The 24,244-nt window shown below is 43.5% G+C and overlaps 1 protein-coding gene across 31 annotated transcripts in view; it reads right to left on the bottom strand.

The window, feature by feature from the left end:
• Positions 1 to 24,244, bottom strand: part of NRXN1 (neurexin 1) — a 1,129,265-nt gene that overhangs the window by 414,740 nt on the left and 690,281 nt on the right. The gene's annotated exons all lie outside the window — the stretch shown is intronic.

Genomic DNA, 24,244 nt, shown 5'->3' with positions numbered 1-24,244 from the left:
ATCTTTATACTATGCTTGAGCACTCCCCAGAGGCATCTGATTTGTTGCTGTTGGAAACAAAATCTTAGATGAGACTGGCCGTCTGACTGCTTCAAGACAAGTTCTTCATATATTCCAGCTGTCTGGAGAAGGCCACATTTCTCTTCAGAACCTGGACAGCTCCCACAGAAATCGAACTGTTTACAGCAGTGGTGGACTTGCCAGTAATCCAGAAACGCCGGTTTAGACAATCCACACCCTGTTTAGAATTGCTTCCCAGTGACCCAGCTTACCCACAGTTCTTTAACTCCAGATGGATTTATATTCTATCTGTATCATGAGTAAATATAGACTTTTCAGATTTTGACATAGGAACCCGAAAGCCCCTTTCAAATTCCATCCATACAACAACCCTGCAAGGCCACAGAGTTTTCCAATTTCCATTCTGGAAACTGAGGCAGAGAGCAACTTGTCTGAGTCTACACCAGTCAATCCAAGGCTTAAAGAAGAAGAGTTTGGATTTATATCCCACCTTTCTTTCCTGTAAGGAGTCTCAAAGTGGCTTTAAAATGCCTTTCCCTTTCTCTCCTCCTGTAACAGACACCTTTATGAGGTGGGTGGGAACTGAGACTGCCATGTAGCAGGCCCTCATGCGTAGGGAAAAAAAGTAAATCTCAGTTCACCAGATAAGGGACTGCTGCTCATGGAGGTGGAGCGAATTACAATCCCAGTCCTCCAGATTAGAGTCCATTGTTCTTAACTGGCTACGCCATGTTGCAACTTGGAATCCCAAAACTGAAATTCAGGTTCCTATCTACCAACATCTTGAATTAGCTTTTATTCCAACTTACAATATGGAAAATGCCACTGAGCTGAATTCAAGCACTGCTTTAGAAATCCACTCGATGCACTTCTCATGTACGTCAGCTTTGGCACGAAAGGCACTGTGACGAGGTTCTAGCAAAGAAACAGTTCTGGTGACCTGTAGTTAAAGCTATTTGTGCATTTCTGAGCGAGGTGAAGTGGAGCAAGCACAAGGCATCAGATTTTAAGCTGTGGCGCAGAACCATCAAAGCTGTTGAGGTCTTGTACTAGAAGCCTTGATTTGGTGGACTCTGAAAAAAAACAAGGTGATCTGGGATAAGGAAAGCTCAGCAAAGAGGGATAGCATGAGAATGTAAAAGTAGATCATGAAAAATGAAGAAAGACATGGACTTAATCCTTCCTTAGCTAGGAAACACACTGGGTGGTCTTGAGCCAATCGCTGTTTTCCAGCCTAACCTACTTGGCAAAGAAGGAGGATAAAATTAGATCGTTCTCTGTCACTTGCCCCAAGCTCCTATGCAGAAGGGTGGACTTCAAACAAGGTGGAGAGGTGGAAAAGCAGCATGGTATTTAAAGAGGCTAAGAAACTGGTAGCATACATGGTAGGGAGGTTGCAAGAAAAAAATCCCCTCCTTTGCTACTCGATTACAAAATTACAGCAGCGGTACATCTTCTCCTCCAAATTTCAAAGGAAATTGTGTGGCTGTCAGACATGTTCATGCCTTTCATAGTTTTATTGAGAAAGCTTAATTGATTGGGACTTGTTGGTTCTCAGAATTTAAGCTTTTTTAAATGAAAGGTAAAAATGTAAAGCATCTTTGGGTAAATATGACTATTTCTTATTCAAAATCAGGAGAGTTTCAGGTCATTTTTACCTCCTGCTGACATCAGAGTAGGATATGAATGTTTAAGTAAGTTAGTCTGGAAACTGGGCAGGGACAAAGTCAATCAAGTAGTGTGGATTTGTTTTAACTGGCACCTGAATAGGAGGAGGAAATAACACTTTGATGCCCAACTCTGCCCACTACGGAAAGAATAACACCTGAGTCCTCAAAATTAGGCATTATTCAGAACAGATTGTGCAGATATTTAAAAAAGAAAACATGATCCCACATTTTGGCGAGGTTAACAGGCCTTGCCTAAATGGCTTTTAATTGGCATTGTTGTGTCACCAGAAAATATTTTTTTTACTTGGGAAGAAAAAAAAAAAAGATGAGAGAGTCCGCGATGGTATTGTGGCAAGAATGAGTAAACTCTAATCCTTAGAAGGCCTGGAGTTTGACTTCCCATACCCCATAGAGAGGAATTGGTAGGACTTTAATCTGGTGAGCTGGATTTGTTTCCTTGCCTCTCCACAAGAAGCCTTCTGGGTGACCTTGAACTAGTCACAGTTTTGTCTGAATTCTCTCAGCCCCACCTATCTTACAAAGTTCTGTTGTGGGGAGAGGAAGGGAAGGAGTTTGAAAGCCATTTTGAGATTCCTTAGGGTTGACAAAAATGGGGTATAAATGGAAACTCTTCTCTTTTTCTTCTATGATGACAGTCCCATTCACAAGACTGCTCAGCTGATCCTCCATCTGGTCCATAGTGAAGAGCTCTTTTTCTTAATACAGAAGATTGAACCTTTCATGGCTGCAACACAGTGGGCTTATTTCCAAATAAGCTGGTATAGGATTGGATTGCATGGCTGCACACTTTGTTGGGTATAAGTCTCATGGAATTCACTAAGGCCCTTTCCACATGGGCCAAGTAAACTGGGATGACACCGGTAAAAAACCGGGGGGGAAGGGGGCTTCGCATGGATCCTGATCCTAACGCGATCCCTCTGTGTTCCCGCCCCACCTGGGTTTTTCAAGAATCACGTTATGTGTGATTCTTTTGTTTTAACGAAGCTCACAACCACGGCCAAGTGAACGGGCACAGCTGTGAGGCACATTTGAACAAGAGAATCGGACAAGAAATGGGGTTACAAGAAAACCTTTCCAACTGCCCCCATTTGCAGAGCCACACAGGGGAAACTGGGCAGTAAGACTGGGCAGTTAATGCCACCACAGAGTGAAGCAGTTGGGACACTTCCAGAAACCCCCTTTAATGGGCAGAGAAGTCCCAAAGGCTGACCCCACTTGCTCACTATGAAAAACAGCCCTGATGTCAAACCCAATCCTTGAATTCAGTCCCATTGCCATACTCACCACTATAATTAGGCATGGCACCAGCAGCCAGCTCCAGGAGGGGAGGGGTCTGTATTTCCATCCCCCTGCAGTAGCATTTACAGTCTCAGTTCATCCACAGTCTTTGCTGGAAAACACCTAAAGAATCATAGAGCTGGATGGGGCCCAGACAGGCCATCTTCATACAACTCCTTGCTTAATACAGCATCAGTCTAAAGCCGTGGTGGCGAACCTTTGGCACTCCAGATGCTGTGGACTACAATTCCCATCAGCCCCTGCCAGCATGGCCAATTGGCCATGCTGGCAGGGGCTGATGGGAATTGTAGTCCATAACATCTGGAGTGCCAAAGGTTCGCCATCACTGGTCTAAAGCATCACTGACAAGTGTTTGTCCAGACACTGGTTGAACACTGCCAGTCCTTTGTGTAGGTCACATGTTAGTAAATATGGATTCAAAGCAACAGGGAATGGTCAGGACTTTCCTTTTTTAATGTTTTGTCTTTTGAAGGCAGCCACATGTTTATAAAAGGAGACTGAGGCTCAGAGTGCACAGCCCATGGCAAAACCTGAACAATGTGTATTATCCCTAAAGGAGCGGACTGATTGCAGATCCTGGCCACTCCATGTTCATCTTGGTTCAAAGGACATAATTAATTCTCCAAAATGAACTTCAAAATGAAATGTCACATGTTTTTTTTTAAAAAATCCCAGTGCTTAAGAGACCAATTATAATTTTTGTTCATTTCTCAACTCAAGGCATGTTTTAAGTGGTCGTCCCTGATGAACAGTTAGGGCTTTAAGGTTCTGGGTCACCACTACTGTGTATATTTTAAGTTAAGGGTCAGCAACAAAAGGCCCTAACCACTGTCTGATCCCATAGTTCCTTCCCCTGCAGCCATTTCAGTGGCTGACATTACTTCATGAAGTTACACAGGAGAAAAGAAAACCTGGTCTAAGTGGATTTTTTGTTAGGTTTGGAATTGAAACTGGCTGGTGTTGGTATTACGGGTTGGGTGGCTGTGGTCTGGTAGTTTTGCTCCTAACATTTCACCCACATTGATGGCTGGCATCTTCAGTGGCATGCCATGGTGAGATGTGTTTCTCACACTATGACACAGAGAGAAATGCATTTCACTATGACATGCCTCTGAAGAGAAGAAGAGTTTGGATTTATATCCTGCCTTCCTCTCCTGCAAGGAGACTCAAGGGGGCTTACAAACTCCTTTCCCTTCCTCTCCTCACAACAGACACTTTGTGAGGTAAGTGGGGCTGAGAGAGTTCCAAAGAACTGTGACTAGCTCAAAGTCACCCAGCAGCTTCATGTGTAGGAGTGAGGAATGAAATCTGGTTCATCAGATCAGAGTCTGCTGCTCATGTGGAGGAGTGGGGAATCAAACACAGTTCTCCAGATTAGAGTCCACTGCTCTTAACCACTACACCAAGTGGCTGGCTTTAAGTTCAGGCAACCAGCTGGAAGGAGATTGGAGGTAGGGATAAGGCCTGAGAGGGCCCCCTTCCCTGGCCTCATCCCTGCCCCCAGTCTCCTCCTGGCTGTTTGCCTAAACTGAGTCAAAGAGAATGAAACTTTAAGCAAACTATTTGACCTTCTTGTTCTTCGGTGGTTGCAGGGAGGGTGGGGAGAACAGGCCCACGTTTCTTCTTCCACCCTGCTGCCACTGCTGAATAAGAAGTTTGAAGAGTTTGCCTTACATTTAATTATGTTCAACTTAATTCAGGATACTGGCTAGGAGGAGACTGGGGCAGGGATAAGGCCAGCGAGGTGCCCTTTCGTAGCCTTGTCCCCAACCCCAGTTTCCTCCTGGTCACTCACCAGAACTAAGTTAAAGACAATTACCATGGCAGTGGGGATGGGTGCGGGGGGGGGGGGAGTGACAGCCCATGCACCCCCAAGCAACTGGCACCCACACAGCAATTTCCCTGCCTTGCCCTACTCACATTTCACCTCTGGTCACACATTCCCATGTGGGGCTGAGACCTTTTAACCTGGTCTGACTCAGGAGTAGCTAATGAGAGGGGGAGAGATTACTTTTTTCGTGCTAAGGAGCAGGAGAGGGCAGAGCAGGGAGATGAACAGATACTGCTACGGAACTAGAACTACCTGTGTGCTTGCTGTTATTTTCCAATCTATACCTATCCAACCCATACCTTTTAAACCAAACACAGGGCTAGCAAAGGAACATGAGGTTTCCAGTACTCTCCTTGCCAAGGCTGAAGCAATCTTGCCCTGAAAAGGCTTCATTGGCTTAGAGGACAGGGGAACATATCCCCATTTGCGTGTGTGCATAAGGCTCTTTTCCCCTCCCCCCCCATGCCCTTGCGATTTTCTTTGTTAAGCTGCCAAGAGAGGTTCCCCAGAGAGCCCTGTGTTTATCTTGACAGGTGTTACTGAGATCTACTGAGCCTCAGTGGAGTTGTTACTGCCTGCTTTGAGGTACAGTGAAAAACATTAAGACTGCAAACTAATGAACTTACCTTATTGCATTCCAAATCATATAAACCACACAGTGGGCTGGATTAATCTACTAATGCTTCTCTAATGATGCCTTTATTGGGCATATGGTGCAGGCTTGCTATTTTCTTCACTATGTCACATGTGCAAGGCTTAAAATAAAATGCACAGTCTTTCTCTCCCCCCTTTCCATTCGTAACAACATAAATAAATATATCAAACCTGTCAATTATTCTAAACCTTCTCCAACTGCAATGTTGCTGGCATAACTTTTGAAAAAATTTGCAGGGCTAAAGGGCTATGGAGAGAACCAAAACCGGATAAGGATTTTTTTTCTTAAAAAAAATGTTGTCTAGAAGGAAGTCAGTGCCACTGTTGGACCAAGGGTAAAGAAAGTATACTTTCATTCATTATGCAAGGCTGTGATTCTAAAAATGTAAGTACCACTTACTAGACATCTGATTAAATATCCAGGATCAGCCTACAACTATTTACAATGTAAGATGCTGAGATTGCCCAGCATCTCACCTTTTACCAGGAAGCTCAATCTCCTAACCTCACATGTGCAAATTTTAAATGCTGGATCAGATAAAAACCAAGATAACCTTCAGGGTTTTGATGGGCAGATGCTCAGGAATACCTCCTCAGAAAGATGGCGTATGTGGGTCTGGGAAGATTGAAAATTTATCTCATATTTTCTTTGATTTTGTGTTGACAGCCCCTTCGCAAGATCTATGAATACAGCTAGTGATCATTTCCAAAGTTTCCCTTGTGTCAGGCCTCGCCATTCTCAGCCTGGCACATAGCACGTCTGCATCAAGGCCACAGCTGGCCCAGCCATTATCATGGCTTGAGGCTAAGGAGGCCGCCCGCCTCCCGCTCCCATGTAACTAGTCAATAGATCTTAACCGTCCACTCCTATCTACCTTTTCTTCCAGGGAATGAACCACCTGTCCTTAAACAATGTCTCTGTTCACACCAGTCGTTGTTATGCTGATATTGTGGGAATGCAAGGGGGGGGGGATTTCGGGATGTACTTGTAACTTACAGGTATATACCAGGGTCAGAGAGCTAAAGTTCAGTTTCGGCTATCTGAGCCTTGGGCTGACATGATTCCAATAAATCTGTTGAAACCTTCTTGAGTCTCATTTGATGACCGGAGTAACAGACCCTTACACCTTGTTTCTATGTTCCCTGCTAGCAGATCTTGACCTCGATATTACTTTGGCTGTGGTTAAATTTCTGGCTGCTATGTGAGGATGAAAATAGAGGATGATATTTGTAATACTGGTTCTGCCTAAACCCCTGGGACATCAGACTGTTAAGTAAAGAAGAAGGTTTCAACCAGGAAAAAAAGATTCCTTTGGGAAGCTGCTAAGAACAAAAAAAGTAGGAAGGATATTTGCTGTCACTCCCCAAAACATCATGGGGATTCTGCCTTGTGTGGCTATAAATAGGTTTGACAGACTGATTCTTTCTTGATTCTGTAACTTACTGGCTAATGGAACCATTTATCTGGCTATTTCCAATAAATAATGGGACTCTGGCATAGTCATTTAGTTATATGATTTTTTTAAAAAAAGTGGGTTCTTATAGGTGTGCCTTCTCAGAGAGATGAGTGATGCCCAGCCACGGTGTTTCAGCAATATCAGGTCTGTGGTGTCCCAAGTAGTGGAGAAGTGTGAAAATCGAGATGGTTTGGATTTCATTGATCCACTCTACTAACAGCAATACCCTACACATGGCATAGTGGTTACGAGCAGGTGGACTCTAATCTGTAGAACCAGGTTTCATTCCCTAGTCCTCCACATGAGTGGTGGACTCTAATCTGGTGAACTGAGTTTCCCCACACCTACATTCCAGCTGGGGGACCTCAGGCTAGTCACAGTTCTTCAGAACTCTCTCAGCCACACCTGCCTCACAAGGTGTCTGTTGTGGGGAGAGAAAGGGAAGGAGTTTGTAAGCCGCCTTGAGTGTCCTTACAGGAGAGAAAGGTGGGGTATAAATCCAAACTCCTCCTCTTCCTCCCGGTCACAAGGAGCTGCCCCCAGATGTAAGAGGCCTCCTTGTACAGGGATTAGGTGCCTTCATCAGTAGAACAGATTGGCAGAATACATAAATGCATGAAGCTGCCTTATACTGTATAAGACCATCAGACCATTAATGTCAGTATTGTCTATTCCGGCAGCAGATCTCTAAGGTCTCAGCTGAAGGTCCTTCACATCACCCCCAACATGGTCCTTTAATCTGAGATTCTAGCCATTGAAACTGGGTCCTTCTGTATACCAGGCAGGTACTCAACCATGGAGAGACTGCATGTTCCAATGCAAACTGCTTGTAATCACAATTCTTTCCTGCAACATGGACCAGTTTGCTTCTTTGTATAGTTTGGTTATTCACATAATTTGGTATCACATTGTAGTATATTTTAGTTTATCCTATATTAATGGCCTTTTAAAATGTGCACCTAGAACATTGCCAATCCCTTCTTTACTTCTGGGAGCTCACAAATAAAAGGTAATTCTTCCCCTGTTTGTTCCATTATTCAGAGTTATACATCCTCTGAATACGGAGGCTCCATTTAGCTATCACGGCTAATAGTAGTCTATTTGTTTTATGTTATTTAATATCTCTCTGGCCAAAAATCTGGCTTAGGGCCACTGACACACATTTAAAAGCAATCACAATATTAAAAAATAATAAGTTAATAGATTAAAATCCTCCTGTGTACCATAAATACAAAGATGGCAATTTAACCCAAATATTGCCACAGCAGTCCCACTCTCATCGCAGAGCTAAAATTTATGGGTAAGGGAGGAGGAGTTGTAAATTTGGGGGTCAAGATTATAAGACTGTTGTCCATGTATAATGTTCTCAAGATCAATATATGCAGGCAGCAGAGTTCAGCAATACTTTTTCTGAAGTGTGCCTCTTCTTGCTGTCAATGGGAGAGTTATATATTAGTATGTTTCCCCACTGGGAAAAACCAATTCTCACATAAAAATCAGTGAATAATAGTGCAAGACGCCTCTTTTATGTATAAGGTCACTCCCTTTGAGGGGGAATAATTCAAGTGTGCAGTTCTCTGAGCCTATAGCACACAGTGGCACCATTAACTATTTGATCTGCTAGATATGTAAACAGGTCCCATGCTTGAAGCATCAAGCGAATTTTGTAAGTTAATTGATATGTTGTGTAAAGAAGGGTTTTCTTTTGTCAAAGATTGGGTGAATTCACAAATTCAGTGAATAACTTATTGCCATTTTCAGTACAAACTTCTATCAGGTCTATCAGGTCTATCAGGTCTCACTAGTTAGTTAGCTTCCCCCCCATAAACAGGGCTCCCAACCTTCAGGTAAGAACTGTAGAATGATGACTGATCTCCCAACTACATAGGTAGCTTATTCATTATTTATTAAAACATTTATTCTACTTCTGGAGAAAATGACTACTTTGGAAGGTGAACTGTATAGCATCATACCTTACTGAGGTCCCTCCCCTCCCTGAGGTCCCTCCCCTCTAACTTTAAAAGGGGCTTGGACAGATTTATGGAGGAGAAGTCGATCTCTATGGCTACCAATCTTGATCCTCCTTGATCTGAGATTGCAAATGCCTTAGCAGACCAGGTGCTTGGGAGCAGCAGCAACAGCTTTCATATCCTGCATGTGAGCTTCCAAAGGCACCTGGTGGGCCACTGCGAGTAGCAGAGAGCTGGACTAGATGGACTCTGGTCTGATCCAGCAGGCTCTTTCTTATGTTCTTGTGTTCTTAAAGTCCATCCTCCCAGGCTCCACTCTCAAATCTCCAGGTAATTTTGACCCTGGAGTTGGCAACCCCACTAAACTAAAAACGCAGGTCTTTCCTTGTAAGTAAACTAATGATCCCACCCCCCCCTAAATTATAGTTATTTTTCTGTATCTTTCTAACACTATGATACCGTAGAGTTGCCACAAGTTGACCTCAGCATTTTACACATAGACACATATGCACAACCTGAATTGTATGCAGAATTCTGAGACTGAATCGTTGATTTTACTTTGCTTTCAATTCCTAGCTCTTTGTCACTGCTGCAGCCCACTCAGTTGGTGTTTTCAGCGGCCACAAAATCCAGGATAACCTGCTCTGCACATATGGCCCAGGAGCCTTGTAAAACATTTAGATAATAAATTGAAAGGATGATGAAGTTGGAGCATCTTTCTTACAACTTATTGGGGACATTTTTAGTTTAGGAAAAGATGGCTAAGAGGGGCATTATATTGGGTCACAATGTGGACAAAGTGGATAGAGATTTTTTTAAAATGCTCCCATAATATTAGATCTCAAGATCTAACCAAAAGCACTCATTTCCTCACACTAAGAAAGGCATGTGTTTTTAAAAGGCATTTCTTCACACATATCCACGCCTGACTCTTAGAATTCACGGCCACAAGATGGGGTGGTAGCTGCTAGCAGAGATGGCTTTAAAAAGGGATTAAACATAATCATGGGGAATAGAATAATCAATGGCTATTAGCTCCAGTGGCTAAATGCTCAGCAGCATTATACCAGTATGGACTGCTCTACATGCTACAACCTTTCTAAATACTAATGGAGATCTTGCCACTTGTAGTGCTAAAAGCAAACCCAGGGACGTCAGGCAGACACGGCCGAGCGATGAGCAATCAGCTTTTGTCTTTCCTTCCGTTTGCATGGCGAGATAATACAATCATCAAATCCAAACGATCGGAGCTTTTAGCCAACATGCAGCATCGTTTGCGCCGAAGATGAAATGAAGCTTGTATCACTTTCAGAACAGCTGTGTATACATTTCATTAGATCATGATCAGATCACAAGCTAAGGACACAAAGGGGAAAAAAACCCACCATTATTGCATTTTTCGCCAGCCACGTTGTGGGAATATGCTTCTGTATTTGTTATTTCAGTTATCCAAAGAACACCCCCATGGAATCCTGACTAGTTACACCCTTTGAAGTCAACAGGCTTATAAAAAGTATAGTTCTGTTTAGGATTGCACTGACAGCCACATAGTTCGTAGTATAACATTCTTAATTTTCCCCCTTCTCTCATTTTCCATGCAAATCTTTTCACTCACTTTAGTATTCACTTAAGACTCCAAGACCATTTTGGAGGTAGGTTTCCCCACCCCCACTTCTAAATTTATTTGCTTCCAACAGCCATTTAACAGCCAAACTTGGGTAGCAAAGGCAAGCTCCAGATTGCAGAACACGACAAGGAAACGTCTCTCCTCTCCTTCTACCCCAGCACCCAGAAACAGTATGGAAGCGATGGATCATGAAGAAAAGCAATTTCCTACTTCAGGGATTAAGCAGTGTTCTCTTTTGTACTGTTAAATCAAAGTTTTAAGTTATTTTTTCCCCCAAGTAAGACTGATCCCCCTCCCAATTTAAATAAATAGTCTCCAGAGAAACTGCAACTGAATCCTGAACACATTGCTTCCCAGGCAATCAATAGCAGAGATAAAAATCCTTTATGTTGTACTTCTTTGAGCAGGCCTATTGATAGAGCAAGAAAAATTAAGCTGCTACACAAGCCAAAGATAATTACCTTAACAAGGGAGAATTTCAAGTGATATGCAAGTCTCTTTGTTCTCTTGAGGACAAATATAAGAGATTCTAATGTGGGGGGTGGGGTGGGGAATGCATTGGTGGTGGATGGCAGGAGTGAGGAGAAACTTGTTTGATTTGAGGCAATATTTTAAGCACCCAGAAGAAGCTTCATATTTTCTAACAAGACTAGTGTTCAGAAGTCCTTTCCTCCTAGCAATGGTGCATCTATAACTTCAATGACAGGGGTTGCCAACCTCCATTGGGGGCCTGGAGAGCTCACAGAATCAGAATGAATCTTTTGACTGCATGGCAGGGGGTTGGACTTGATGGCCGTTGTGGTCTCTTCAAACTCTATGATTCTATGACATGAGTCAGTTCCCTGAAGAAACAGCTGCTTTGGAGGGTGAACTCTATAACATTATATCCTACTGTACTCTGTCTCCAGACTTCACCTCCAAATCTGCAGGGATTTCCCAACCCAGAGCTGGCAATCCTATTAAATGAGGAATCAGCAATGAGACCCAGGTCAAAGCTGGATTCTTAAGGAATACCGTCTACAATTGCCCCTCTCCCTTGCCATCAATTAGGCCAGTGATCCCCAGCACATCCACCAATGTATTTCTTGGTGCCCACTTGCTTCTTTCTTAAAGGACTAATCATGGTTTACTTCTTCAATAGAGCACAAAATGCATCAGAAGATCCTAGGAGGCATACACTGATTATTCAGAAACAGCTATCTTCTTCCTAAAAGGACGTTTGATTTAGAACACACACACCCCAAAATTTTATGACTGCAGCCATTCTGTGCCTTGCCCATTTTTGCCCATTCCCAAAATTCCCACAGGATATAGGCTCAGAAAGTTTGGGTACCCTTAATTTGACATTGAGAACCAGTGTGGAGCAGTGGTTAAGCATGGCAGACCATAATCTGGAGAGCCAGCTTCAATTCCCCACTCTTCCACATGAAGCCATTTGGGTGACCTGGGACCAGTCACAGTTCTCTCACATATTTCTGCCCATGTGGAGGCAGACAATGACAAACCACTTTTGAAAGGTCTCTTGCCTTGAAAATCTTACAAGGTCACCATAAGACAGCTGCGACAGGAGACGTACAAATTAGGCATTTGGCCTTATCAAATGGAGCTGCGCATGGGAAATTGAAGGCATGATGTAAACTGGGTGCCTTTGCAAGAGAAAGAGGCCCCGGCCCTCCCTGGGTACATAAAAGTCTATGCAGACATGAATGGTTCAAACACAGCAGATTTCCCCATCAGCTACATTTGCCTTTTGCTTGCATGAGTCATTCTGAAGGAAGCTGAATATTTTCCTTTACTTGCAAAGATATTGGCACACATGCAGCAATTAAATAAAATGACAAATTCTCTTTATTTATATAACAAGTTGTGAAAGGAGAGAAAGTGCTAGGACATTCCGCCCAGATAAACCTGAAAATAACACAACCAGCAGGTGCAGCAAACAACTGCCTTGCCTGTCGTCCAAAAGAGTGGGTCTTCTTTTGTGTGTCTATACTACAAGCCACCTTGCTTCATTCTGCTGTGGATTCAATTCTCTCTGTTTCCGGTGCCTTTGACTCATCTGAACTCTTATTTTATTCTGCCCTCAGTGTCCACAACACCTCAGATTATGGTTTGGATCTCACTGAAAATTTATGTGGGCAGAAGGATTTCTGTTTACAGAAGCACAACTCCCCCCTCCCACTGCAAACCAAAATGCTTCCCCTTCCCCAGGAATAGCATAGGGGATTGGAGGTCTGTGGCATCCATTAACTCAAATACTAATGCCATAAAGCGATTCTAAGGATGCACTTTTCCTCTGTAAATTTAAATTATTATCAATGGGCAACATGGCTCATAAGAAGAGACAACATTAGGTAAGCCAAATGTTGCCTTCTGTGCAACCTGAAATCAGATTTAAGCTTCATCAGACCCACACTTCAAAACTCAACAGTGGTAAATTTAGCATGGAAAGGGGGTGATTTTCATTGATTTCCCCATCCTGTAACAGACTTCCAATTCTACCCTCATGCTGTTCAGGGGAGGACAGTGAACCCCAGGGGCCTCATTCTGGGGGATCATTTTGGGTTGCAGTAGGGAAAAAAGTGAGAAATTCCCATTCCATTGATTATGTCTGTTAGCAGACAGTTATGGTGGGTCCAAGTCCCTGGTTCTAGAGGAGGATGCATGAAACTTTGTTTTGCATTGCTGGGGGTTAACAATGTAACATTCACTGAACTGTGCATCCAGTGATCTTCAAATGTTTTATAAAAATGGAAAGCGATCCCCCTCTACTATATTTATTTATCTAAAACATTTTTATACCACTGCCCCACCCAGATAGGGTGCATGAGTGTCAGAGTCCCCATTCAGCCAATAATTCACTTGATTGGTTCAAGGCTTTTATTGAAGACATGTCAGGAACATAGAATGAGAATTCTGGTGAAAAGCACACCAGACTCTTGATAATATGAGTGTAAGATCCCCCCGCCCCATGAGAAGCAAACAGTTCACATTGTCTGGCCTGGAGTCTCTTCCCAGCCACAGAATTCCAAGGCCACAGGCCAGGGACGTAGTTGGGGGGGGATTTTCAGGTTCAAACCCCTCCCATTACATGTCCGGCTTGCTTGAAACAATGCGTGGAATGGAACAGCTGAAAAACCCTCACTCACCAAACCCACCCCATAAAAAACTATACCTACATCACTGCTGCAGCCAGAAGTGATAATACTGCACCTGCATAAGCGAAAGCAAATTCCCCCCCAAGAGCCCCATCATGACAACAAGATTAATTAAGAGCCTTTAATTTCTGCCTATAGCGTTCTCTGATATTCTGAATTTTGTTTACACTAGTTTTTTTTTTTAATCTGAGGTTTACTTTCAGGATTTTGAGCCTGATATAACTATTGTTTACACATGTCCAGCATTTACTGCACGTTTCTTCTGGCACATCTTACTGACATCATTCACAGATCACTACATTTCCCCATGGAACTGTGAACTGTACCCAGTTAGAGAAAACAATCCTATTATTGCTTATATGATGACATATCCTGGAAAGACGGAGAAATGAGGCTTGCTCTTGTCAGGAGTTGCTGCCTCACTCTGCATGCTCTTCAACCTCTGAGTCATCAAAGAAACATGTAAACCAATCAAAGACTGAAATAAATTCCAGGATATGTATTGCCAAAGGCTTTCACGGCCGGAATCACTGGGGTGCTGTGTGGTTTCCGGGCTGTATGGCCGTGTTCTAGGATGGTTATCTCAAAATGATCCATCTTGTAAACATTCCTTTGGGAATGTAATTCATGACGATTCTGATTGCTATCAGGACTAGACCCAGGATTATATCAGTCCCAGATAGTTGGAAAAACAGATGGCTTATTTTCCTCTCTCATCGTTATGAATGGCCCAGCACTCATGCGAATGGTGATTGCTCGGCAAAAAAACATTTACGCTCCATGGCAGGACTAACCTTGGACAAGCTAATACTCCCGGCGAGTGTAATATTGGCATATCTCCTTCCAAATCAATGGCGATGTGCCAGCATCCACAGGTGGGGCCTGCTGAACAGCCTCTTTAATTCTAAAATGTTTCAGAACAATCATAATAAGTTATATGCTGTGAATTTCATTCTCACCTACTTGCCTAATGATCAATGAATGCAAGGAGAGGTTTACATCAGCACTTCTACCAAACATAAGGTTGCCAGGTCCCTCTTGTGGAGGATGAGGGGTAGGGTTGCCAGATCTAGGCTGGGAAACACTTGGAGATTTGGGAGTGGATCCTGGGGAGGGCAGGAGCCACAGTATGGTACAATGTCATAGAATCCACCCTCCAAAGCATCAATTTCCTCTAGGGAAACTGCTCTCTGTAATCTGCAGACGAGCAGTAATTCTGAGGGATTCTCAGGTCCCACCTGAAGGCTGGTGCTCCTAACCAAACAAGAAAGTGTTCATTGTTTTCCCTTGAAATCCTGGCATTTCTCAGAAGCTCATGAGGAGACCCATAATTGCTAGTTGTCTCTTAGCCCCTCTGACTAACAGAGAAGGCTCAGACCAAGAGTCAACACTAACAGCACCATACTAAGTAGAGTTGCATCCTTCTAAGCAGAGTTACACATTATAGTGGACACAGATCCAACTTGTGGCTGTGGATGCCATTTTAGAATAAAAGTTAGCTGTTTAAAAATTACCACAATGGACCAATCTTGATCGGGTCCATGCTGAGGCAGCAGCCCAGTAATCTTGCCCCCCGCTTTTTCAAAACAGCAATGGGGGGGGGGACTGTTTCAGCACTTTAAAAGGCATGGGGGGAAGGGAAACAAGAAGGGCCAAATTCCCACTGAAAATTTAATCTAGATACAACCAAGTTTCAAAAGAATCAGTACCTTTTCATCCAGGTTCCAACATCCTCACTGCAGCATGTTTCTAGCCCTGCCCCTTGCGGGGGTGCCTGCTGTCAGGGATGCAATTGTTAAGCTACCCTGTTTCCCCGAATATAAGACATCCCCGGGAAATAAGACGTAGCAGAGGTTTTGCTGAAGTGTGAAATATAAGGCATCCCCCAAAAGTAAGACGTAGCAAAGTTTTTGTTTGGCAGCATGCCCAACGAACAGAACACAGAAAACTGAGACGTCCCCTGAAAATAAGACATAGCGCATCTTTGGGAGCAAAAATTAATATAATATATGTCTTATTTTCGGGGAAACACGGTAGCAGCAACAAAATTTCAGAGTATCTTTAGGAGACCCTCCTGATGATACCACCCAGGTTTGGTGAAGTGTGGTTTGTGCAGGCCAAAGTTATGGACCCTCAAATGTGTAGCCCCATCTCCTATTAGCTCCCATTGGAAACAATGGGGGATGGGGCACCCCCTTTGGGAGTCCATAGCTTTGGACTTCCTGGACCAAACGTCACAAAGCCTGGGTGGTATTAGTAGGAGATTCTCCTGATTATGCCACCTAGGTTTGGTTAAGTTTGGTTCATGGGGGCAAAAGTTATGGACCCTCAAATGTGTAGCCCCCATCTCCTATTAGTTCCCATTGAAGTGTGTGTTTTTTCAAAAATGGTGCATATACAGGCAGGAAAATCCCGTGACAAGGGGGGAGGAACGCCAGAAACAGGACTGATCTGTGTTCCACGGTTTGGCTGTGAGGAGATCTGAAGGGAACCTGGATATTTTGGGTGACTATCCCAGGATTAATCGCCAGTGAGGAAATCACCAAGTTCTCTTATTGCTTCTGTACCACAGGCCTGATAGCAATTGTTAAATGGCTAAATTTTCCTCTAGAATGCTAGCAGTGGCCACAGGTTGGACCCATGCCTGTTGAAATGCGTAGTTTGCCTCTGCAGCAATGAGTTCAGAAACTGCAACTCAGTTTAGGATAGTTCTGTAAGGCTGGAATCCAAACAATGGGGTAGCTCCTACCCTTATGCTACCACTCCACTGAGCAAACTTTTAAGCCTTCCTCCAGACAAAGGAACCCTCTTCCAACTTAAGTGGCTATTCTATTGGAGAAAAAACAACTTAGGTTGGATCCACTCCAATGCTTTTCTGGGAGTAGGCACCACTATGTAAAATAGTTCTTACTTCTGAGTAGATCTGCTTAGAATTAATCCCTAAGATTCCTTCATGCAGGCTGGTGATATTACAAAGGCAGCCTCCAAACCAGATTCTTTCTGACAGAGATAGTGTCAACATTTTAATTGGAGTCTGAAGTTTTGTTTTTTTAAACATCAGCAACCAAGAAACCAACAGATTTATGTCAGACCAACTACTAACATTCACAACTAACATCAAAGCCTATTCTGTCTGGACTCAACCAAGTTACTACATTTAAACACAGGTATATTTTTGAAGAACTCATAAAGCATAGCTTACATTACTAAGCAAGGCTGAAATTATGAGAAAGCTTTCTTGAATGGAGGGGGGGAAAAGAAAACTATCCACCCTCTGTTATCCTAGCTCTATGTGGCAGAGGGAAATTAGTAATGGTGGGTAGTTCCTATTCTCATATGGACAATATGAAGTAATCACTGATCCTAAACATGGACTTGGAAGGTAAAGGACATGTTCACACATACATGTAAACTACAAGATTATCCTGCACTATGACTGACAGTCCTCACACTTACTAGCATCTCCAGAAAGATACTGAACCTCACCAAGGGTCCAGCTATCTGACCATTAATTAAGGCTGTGCCCTAATTAATTGGGCAATTTAGCCACAAAAGAACCATGCTATATTTGCACTGACTTAGAAAGAACTAAACTCACATTATCATTTCCTCCTAAAACTAACTCAGTGCAGAAAGAGCTAACCGGACTTTCCTGGCACAAATTCCAGCTGCTTCCAAGCACTCCCTTCCTCATCCTAAGACCTTTTTTCTTTCCTTATTTGGAGATCTTCCCAGAACCCTGGACTTATTTCTCTCCCCCACCCCCCTGTTTTTTCACCAATCTGGTAACAAACGTATGTGACCTTGGAGGCCCAGTCCTCTCTCTGCTGGAAGGAAGAGAATCTTTTGTTCTCAACCCAAGCACTTGGCCCTATAACTGAAACCAAAATCAGCTCTCACATTGTGGTTGTGCTAGCACAGGGCTATCCCTCTCTTCAGAGCTACAGAACACCATGCCTGAGACGTGCCATATTTTTCCATTGCTCTTCCACCATTGCTCTTCCACCATTTTTATAGACAGGAAGCTATAGCCTCTACTTTACTTCCTTTCTCTGATGTTTCTTTGACTGTATTACACATCGTAGGCTTTTGTTTTGTTTTCTTTTTTGGTTGACCTGCTTCTTTAAGAGGATTCCACTTCAAGGCTCTGGTTGATTCTGCCACCACACACAAACACACAAATTAGAAATTGCCTGTGGTCTTTTTCAACTACAAGAAAGGTATTGATTGATCCACCCTTGAGTTAATTAACTCATTATGGCAACTCTTTCCCAGTGAACATCCTTGCAACAGGTCATCCTTGCCAGAAGCATCGTCCCTTCACCCGCCCTTCAGTTTCTTCAAAGCACAGGTTTGCTTTGATCCCAATTGTAACAGTATCCCAGCAACATAAAAATAGACCTGTTGCAGCTCATTCTGAGATGGCTGGTGGCTGCATTTTGTGCTAGGAGAGCTACCTGAAAATAGAGTTCTCTGGTATGTGAGGATTTCTAAAAAGGATCTGCACTATCTTCCTTCTGAATTCACAACACTGTACAAGGACATGATCCCACTGGGGTTTGTTAAATACAGCAGGGCTGGAAGAGATCCTGGTTGTAGTGCAAGCAGATTGCTGAGGGAAAAGAGACAAACAAAACAACAAAAAGTAGCAACTGTATGAAAGCCATTAGTTCTTTGCATGAAATGTATAAGAATAATGACGCATTCATCAAGCATGTGGGACTATCCTTGATTACTGACTAGGGACTTTCTTGGGCCGGCCCCTCCCTTCACCCAAAACTCATCAGCTATCAGGAGATCCACACTTGTTATGGTGCTGGCTCAAGTGGGGGTGCCCAGCCAAAAAACCCAGCTAACTGACCAGCTGGCAGAAAGGACTCTACACCACCACCCATCAGCTGTGCAGGCATGCAGAATGGGAAGCCCCTTTGAAGCCATGGCGTATCTTGAAAGAGTCAGCAATATGGCTCCAATCGTGGAAGTGGGAGTGGGACAGGTAAGATAACAGGACAATAGTCTTGACTGGCATGGGTAGATCTGTTCTTTCAAGGAAAATTCACAAGAGGTTGGGATCACTTCAGAGTTGCCAATTCCAGCTTAGGAAACTTCAGGAGGTTTTAAGGTGGTGCCCATGGAAGATAATGTTTGGGGATGGGACAGAGTTCAGTGGGTATCTGAAGCCATGCAGTCTACCCTCAGAGCTGCCATTACCTCTGGGGGAAATGAACTCTGCTGTATGGCAATCAGTTGAAATTCCAAGAGAACTCCAGGCCCCACTTGGATGTTAGCAACCCTAGACCACATACAGAGCTTGCACTGCTCCAGAGGGTTTAAAAGGTGGCAGGGAGCAGAGGTAGAGGAAGAAGGCCCAGGACACCTTCAGGCTGTGAAAGAGATATCTGCAGAGAGGATAAGGAACAAGGTGGCAGCAAGACCCTCACTGAGTTTCTGAGTCCCTGGGAAGGGAAACGAAGGCTCTGCCAATGACTAGGATGGGGTCAATACCCCCTGTCGCTCCAAAGATGGGAAGCATATACCCGGTTGTTAAAGGATAACAGACCTAGGCCGTTTCCGCATGGCCGTGGAGGCGCGTGGAGGCGGAGGCCGTTCGCATGCAAGCATGCGGGCGGCCTCCAGAGAGGCCGGCAGACGGTAGGCGGCTCCGCACGGAGCCGCCTCTTCCTTATTCGTCCCGCTCGTTGTGTTCGTTTCGGCCTGCTTCACGCTGCCCTCCGACCTCCAGGGGTCGGAGGACAGCGTGGGCGGGGCTGCGACGGCCAGCAGGCCGACGACGGGGACACGGTGAATGGGACGGGGAGGGGAAACAGCGTGTTCCCGGCTGTGCTGTTCGCACCGCGCCACCGGGAACACGCTTTCCCCTCAAAAACAACCCTTTAAAGGGTTGTTTTTTAGGGCGGCCTGATGCCGCCCTGGGGGAGGGGGAGCGCAGTCAGGTCGGCGGCCTGGGGGCGGCATTTTTACCGCCCCCAGGCCGTCGTTTTTGGCCCGTGCGGAAAGGGCCCTAGTGTCTTCGGTGTCTTCTCACACTGCTCAGACCAATACTATTCACTATTCCCCCCACTATTATGATCCATCATGATCCCCAAATAAGCACTGCTTTTGGCTGTATATTTCACTCAAATGGTGAGTGGAGGCTTAAGTAGTAAGTTAAGGTGATCAGGGTGGGTGATGTGGAAGTAAACTGAGAGTCAATCAAAAAGCAAGCAAGGATTCTGAACCATCTCCCTCTGCTAGCAACCTATTGCAATGGCAGCACAAATCAGTCACCCAGGCCCAACAGTCAAGGTATCTTGGGTTGTGATCCCTTGTGCCATACAAGAGATTCATTAACACCAGTGCAGATATTAATTTACTCTGCTAACTTTTTCAAATAACTATTTACAAGAATTTGCAGTACTTCAAACTGTTATTTTCCAATTCAGAATAAGAACACAGTCTCAGGTGCTCACACAAAGAAACCATTTGTGTGACCAGTAATTTCCAGGGGAGAGTAAGCATCAGTAATGTTTACCCCATGACTGGCCTGGCAGTTCTTTCTCTTGATATCGGACAATCCTCAATATCAAATTCATTCAGGTAATTATTAGGTTAAACTGAATGCTTCGTGACCTCTGGTCTAGTTCTGGGAAAGAATGAAAAGACTGGTCACAATTGCTCCAAAATCTTGTAGATTTGTAATAATGGTTGACTGGTGGTGTTCGAGTCCCAGTTGACTGGAAGAGGAAAGATCTGAATGGGCTATCTTAAGATCTCTTGCAAAGGTTAAACATAGAGATATGTTCAGAGTTGGTGTGTTGTGGTGGTTCAATCAAGGTTTTGAATCAAGATTTGGGAAGTTCATGTTCAAATCCCCACACAGAAGATCACTGGATGACCTTGGAACAGTCACTTTCTCTCTTATGAGACAATTATGAGCATAAAAATAAAAAGGGAAAAACATGTATGGCCTCTCTGAGCTCCCAGGAGAATTTTAAAAAGTGTCAAAAGGTATATTTCCTTCCCTTTCAGTTGAGATCCTTGCCAAGGAATAAATGGCAATGTGAATATACCATGTTTTGACTCTTTCTCAAAATAAAGCTGTTTCCATGAAGTCTTCCCTTCATGGAGAAGAGCTGAACGGTCATTCTACAAAGTAACTCCCCCTCCCCTTGTCTCTGCTGTCCCCATCCCTACTATCAACCTTTACCCAGTAAGCACCTCAAGATCCAAGTTGTTTTTGATTCCATTACTCTGCTAAGTACCATGTAGAACAATGGTATCAAAGAACACATCAACAATAACAGACCATTTTCCCCTCAAATAATTTTCAACAAACCAGGATCTGTAGATGCACTGAAGCATTCACTAAGAACTGAACCATTTAGTGAGCAAAGCCACTGCAAAACTTGTGTTGACTTTGGGCTCATCAACACAACTGTGCAGAGGAGAGGAAAAGTGAAGAGAAACTAGATTCTGAGGCTTGGTATATTCAGTAGAAGTGAAAGTGGCACCCTGGAAGCGCAAAATGGAAGACAGAGGAGATGGAAGCAGAAAGGCATGAGAACTTGGATTGATGTGTAATATAAAATAGAAGCAAAGATTGTTGTGAATGATAGGAACTATAATTCTATCGAGGAGTTCCGGAAACTGCAATAGCCATAAGCCTGTAGGCCATCATTCACTATTATTTATTCCCTCCATAAATTTCAGAATAGGTCATCAAATGCAAGGATGCCTCCCTAATCTAGCAAGAGAAAGGTGAACTCCCTCTTCATTGCCAAAGCACTCTGTGACTGACAAGAAATGTTTGGAACAGGGAAATGAGACATTCCCTCTAAACGAGAAAATCCAGGCCAAAGGAGGAAGCTTTTTTTTAAAGTATTCCTTACCTTGATTGTTGTGATCTGATTTACTTGGGCAAGAAGCAAACTTGACTTTTCTCCAGAGGGCATCAGAGAATCTTGCAGTGCCATCGATTTGCAATTCTCCAATAATTAAATATAAGCTTTGTGGTTTATTCAATGAGGGGCATTTTCTTAGTCATCGTTTTCTTTCTGGCTTCCAGTAAAGTCTTGTTCTAATACAATATCTTATTGGTAGCGGAGAAGTTATTTCATTTTAAAATATATCTAACTCTCTTTGCGTATTTCGCTGTGCCCTCACCAAATATATCAATGCCAACATTCACATGTCAGTGCTGACAAGCCCACACAACTTTAGCGAATGTTTAAAACTTCAGAGATACAGCAGTGAATAGGGACAATGATAGTGTACACTGGTATATAACTTAAAAGCAAGGAAATGTTTGCTGGTTTCGCAAAAACTGACTGATGTGTACATTTACAACTTCTACAGATCCTGGTTTGTTGAAAATGGTATCAACTGGAACACTTACTGAAACACTATATATTGGTATATTTAAAAAGGTAATGGGAGTCCCCTGTGAAAGCACCAGCTCGTTACAGACCTATGGGGGTGGGGAATGTCTCATCACAACATTTACTAGGCAGATTATGTTTATGGGAAGGTTTGCCATTGCCTTCCACAGTCATTAACATTTTATCCCCAGTGTTTGTGGATTTCAACGGCTTCTCTTGTAGTCTGACATAGTAGCTGTCAGAGTTGACAAGAATTTCTGTGTCCTCAAATTAGATCCTATGACTGAAAACCACAAGCACCAAGATCGTTTCAACAAGAAGGAAGAGAGTCTGAAAATCAACAAAACCTAGCTACTGGTACTACAAAACACCAAAATAAAAAACCAGGGGAGTTTTCAAACACTATTCAACAAGTCCCTATTCAGTAATCAAGGACAATCCACCAGATGCATCAGACTCCTCCCTCCCCTTTCCTCTGCCCCCACAATCTCACCTCACTCCATTTTCTGAGATGAGTCACACACATGTAAATGTGCCTCATCCCCCGCCCACATCAGAGGTAGACAAAAACAATACCCAACAAAAAGAAACATTCCATACTGTGCCATGGAGAGGAACATGCCTGCGAAGATGCCAACCATTGATATGGGTGATGTGGGCGAAATGTTAGGAGCTAAAACTATTAGATCACAGCTACACAGCCACGACAGCCAGCCCTAAAGCTTCATTTGGGTACCCTTTAGAGCATAGGTGTCAAACTCATGCCCTCCAGATGTTATGGACTACAGTTCCCATCATCCCCTGCCAGCAAGATGTTGGCTGGGGATGATGGGAACTGTAGTCCATAACATCTGGAGGGCATGAGTTTGACACCAGTGCTTTAGAGCATCTTGGAGAGATGCTCAATGGTCCCCAAGGAAGCTTTCACTCAGATGCCTTTCTGATTAAGGCAATACATATTGAAACACTCTAATATTAATGTGTAATTTACAAAGCGGGGGGGAAATAGGAAAGCAATCTTGAGAAATACTTTAACTAAACAGCAACTGAGCACATTGGCTACTTTAATTCTTCTTTATTAAGTATGTGCTTTATTGGTACTCCCAATAACCTATTTTTCAAGATCCAGCTCCACTGCTGTGTGATTAGTGGCAGTAAACCTTGTTTACAGCTCAGCCTTTGAGAATAAAATGAGGTTTTTCTTTTGTCCCCCCAGGGAGTAGTTCATAAGCAGCAACAAGTTTAAATTGTAGCACTCCCCTGCACCAAGGAACCTGCTAAGCCCAAATTTGTTCTCTTTTCTCATGAACTTATAACTTTTCATCCTTGGCAAAGGACAAACTAATTCAGGTGCACGGAAGATCTAATTTTATTTTTAAACATGGACAAGGACCACTGAGGCTGATCCTTATTAACCATCTCCACAGCACTTTAATTTGCAAAAGGCTATGCAGTGCTTGTTACATTTCATCTCAGCACTCCACCCCCAAAAGTAAGTCATTCTTCTTCTACAGTTGGAGAACTGGAGCTGAAAGATAACAATTTGTTCTGGCCACCCTATGAGTTCATGGCCATGTCACCCAGGTGGCATGTGTTGGAGTTTGATTCCCTGCTCTGCCGCCTGAGTTGTGGAGGCTTATCTGGGGAATTCAGATTAGCCTGTGCACTCCCACACACGCCAGCTGGGTGACCTTGGCTAGTCACAGTTCTTCTGAGTTCTCTCAGCTCCACCTATCTCACAGGGTGTTTGTTGTGAGAGGGGAAGGGAAAGGAGATTGTAAGCCCCTTTGAGTCTCCTATAGGAGAGAAAGGGGGATATAAATCCAACTCTTCTTCTTCTTCTTCTTCTTCTTCTTCTTCTTCTTCTTCTTCTTCTTCTTCTTCTTCTTCTTCTTCTTCTTCTTCTTCTTCTTCTTCTTCTTTATTAAGCAAAGCTTAATCCAGCTTAATGACCCTTTCTCCAGTGACCACTGAAGAGCCATTGTTGGAAGAGCCACTGAAGCAGGGAAAAGACTTCTTAAGATATTAGAAAGTTCTTGAGAGGACACTTGGATCTACCCCAGTGAGATCAAAAATAAAGACAACCCATAAGCAAAGCAGAAATGTGCCCTATTTCTAGGTGAGCACAGATCTAGTAAGTTTAGTTTTGTCCCACTCT

This window comes from Sphaerodactylus townsendi, linkage group LG01 (assembly GCF_021028975.2).
Source record: "Sphaerodactylus townsendi isolate TG3544 linkage group LG01, MPM_Stown_v2.3, whole genome shotgun sequence".
Lineage (NCBI taxonomy): Eukaryota > Metazoa > Chordata > Lepidosauria > Squamata > Sphaerodactylidae > Sphaerodactylus > Sphaerodactylus townsendi.
The sequence above is the reverse complement of the archived record's forward strand: the minus strand, read 5'-3'. Positions and strand labels throughout refer to the sequence as shown.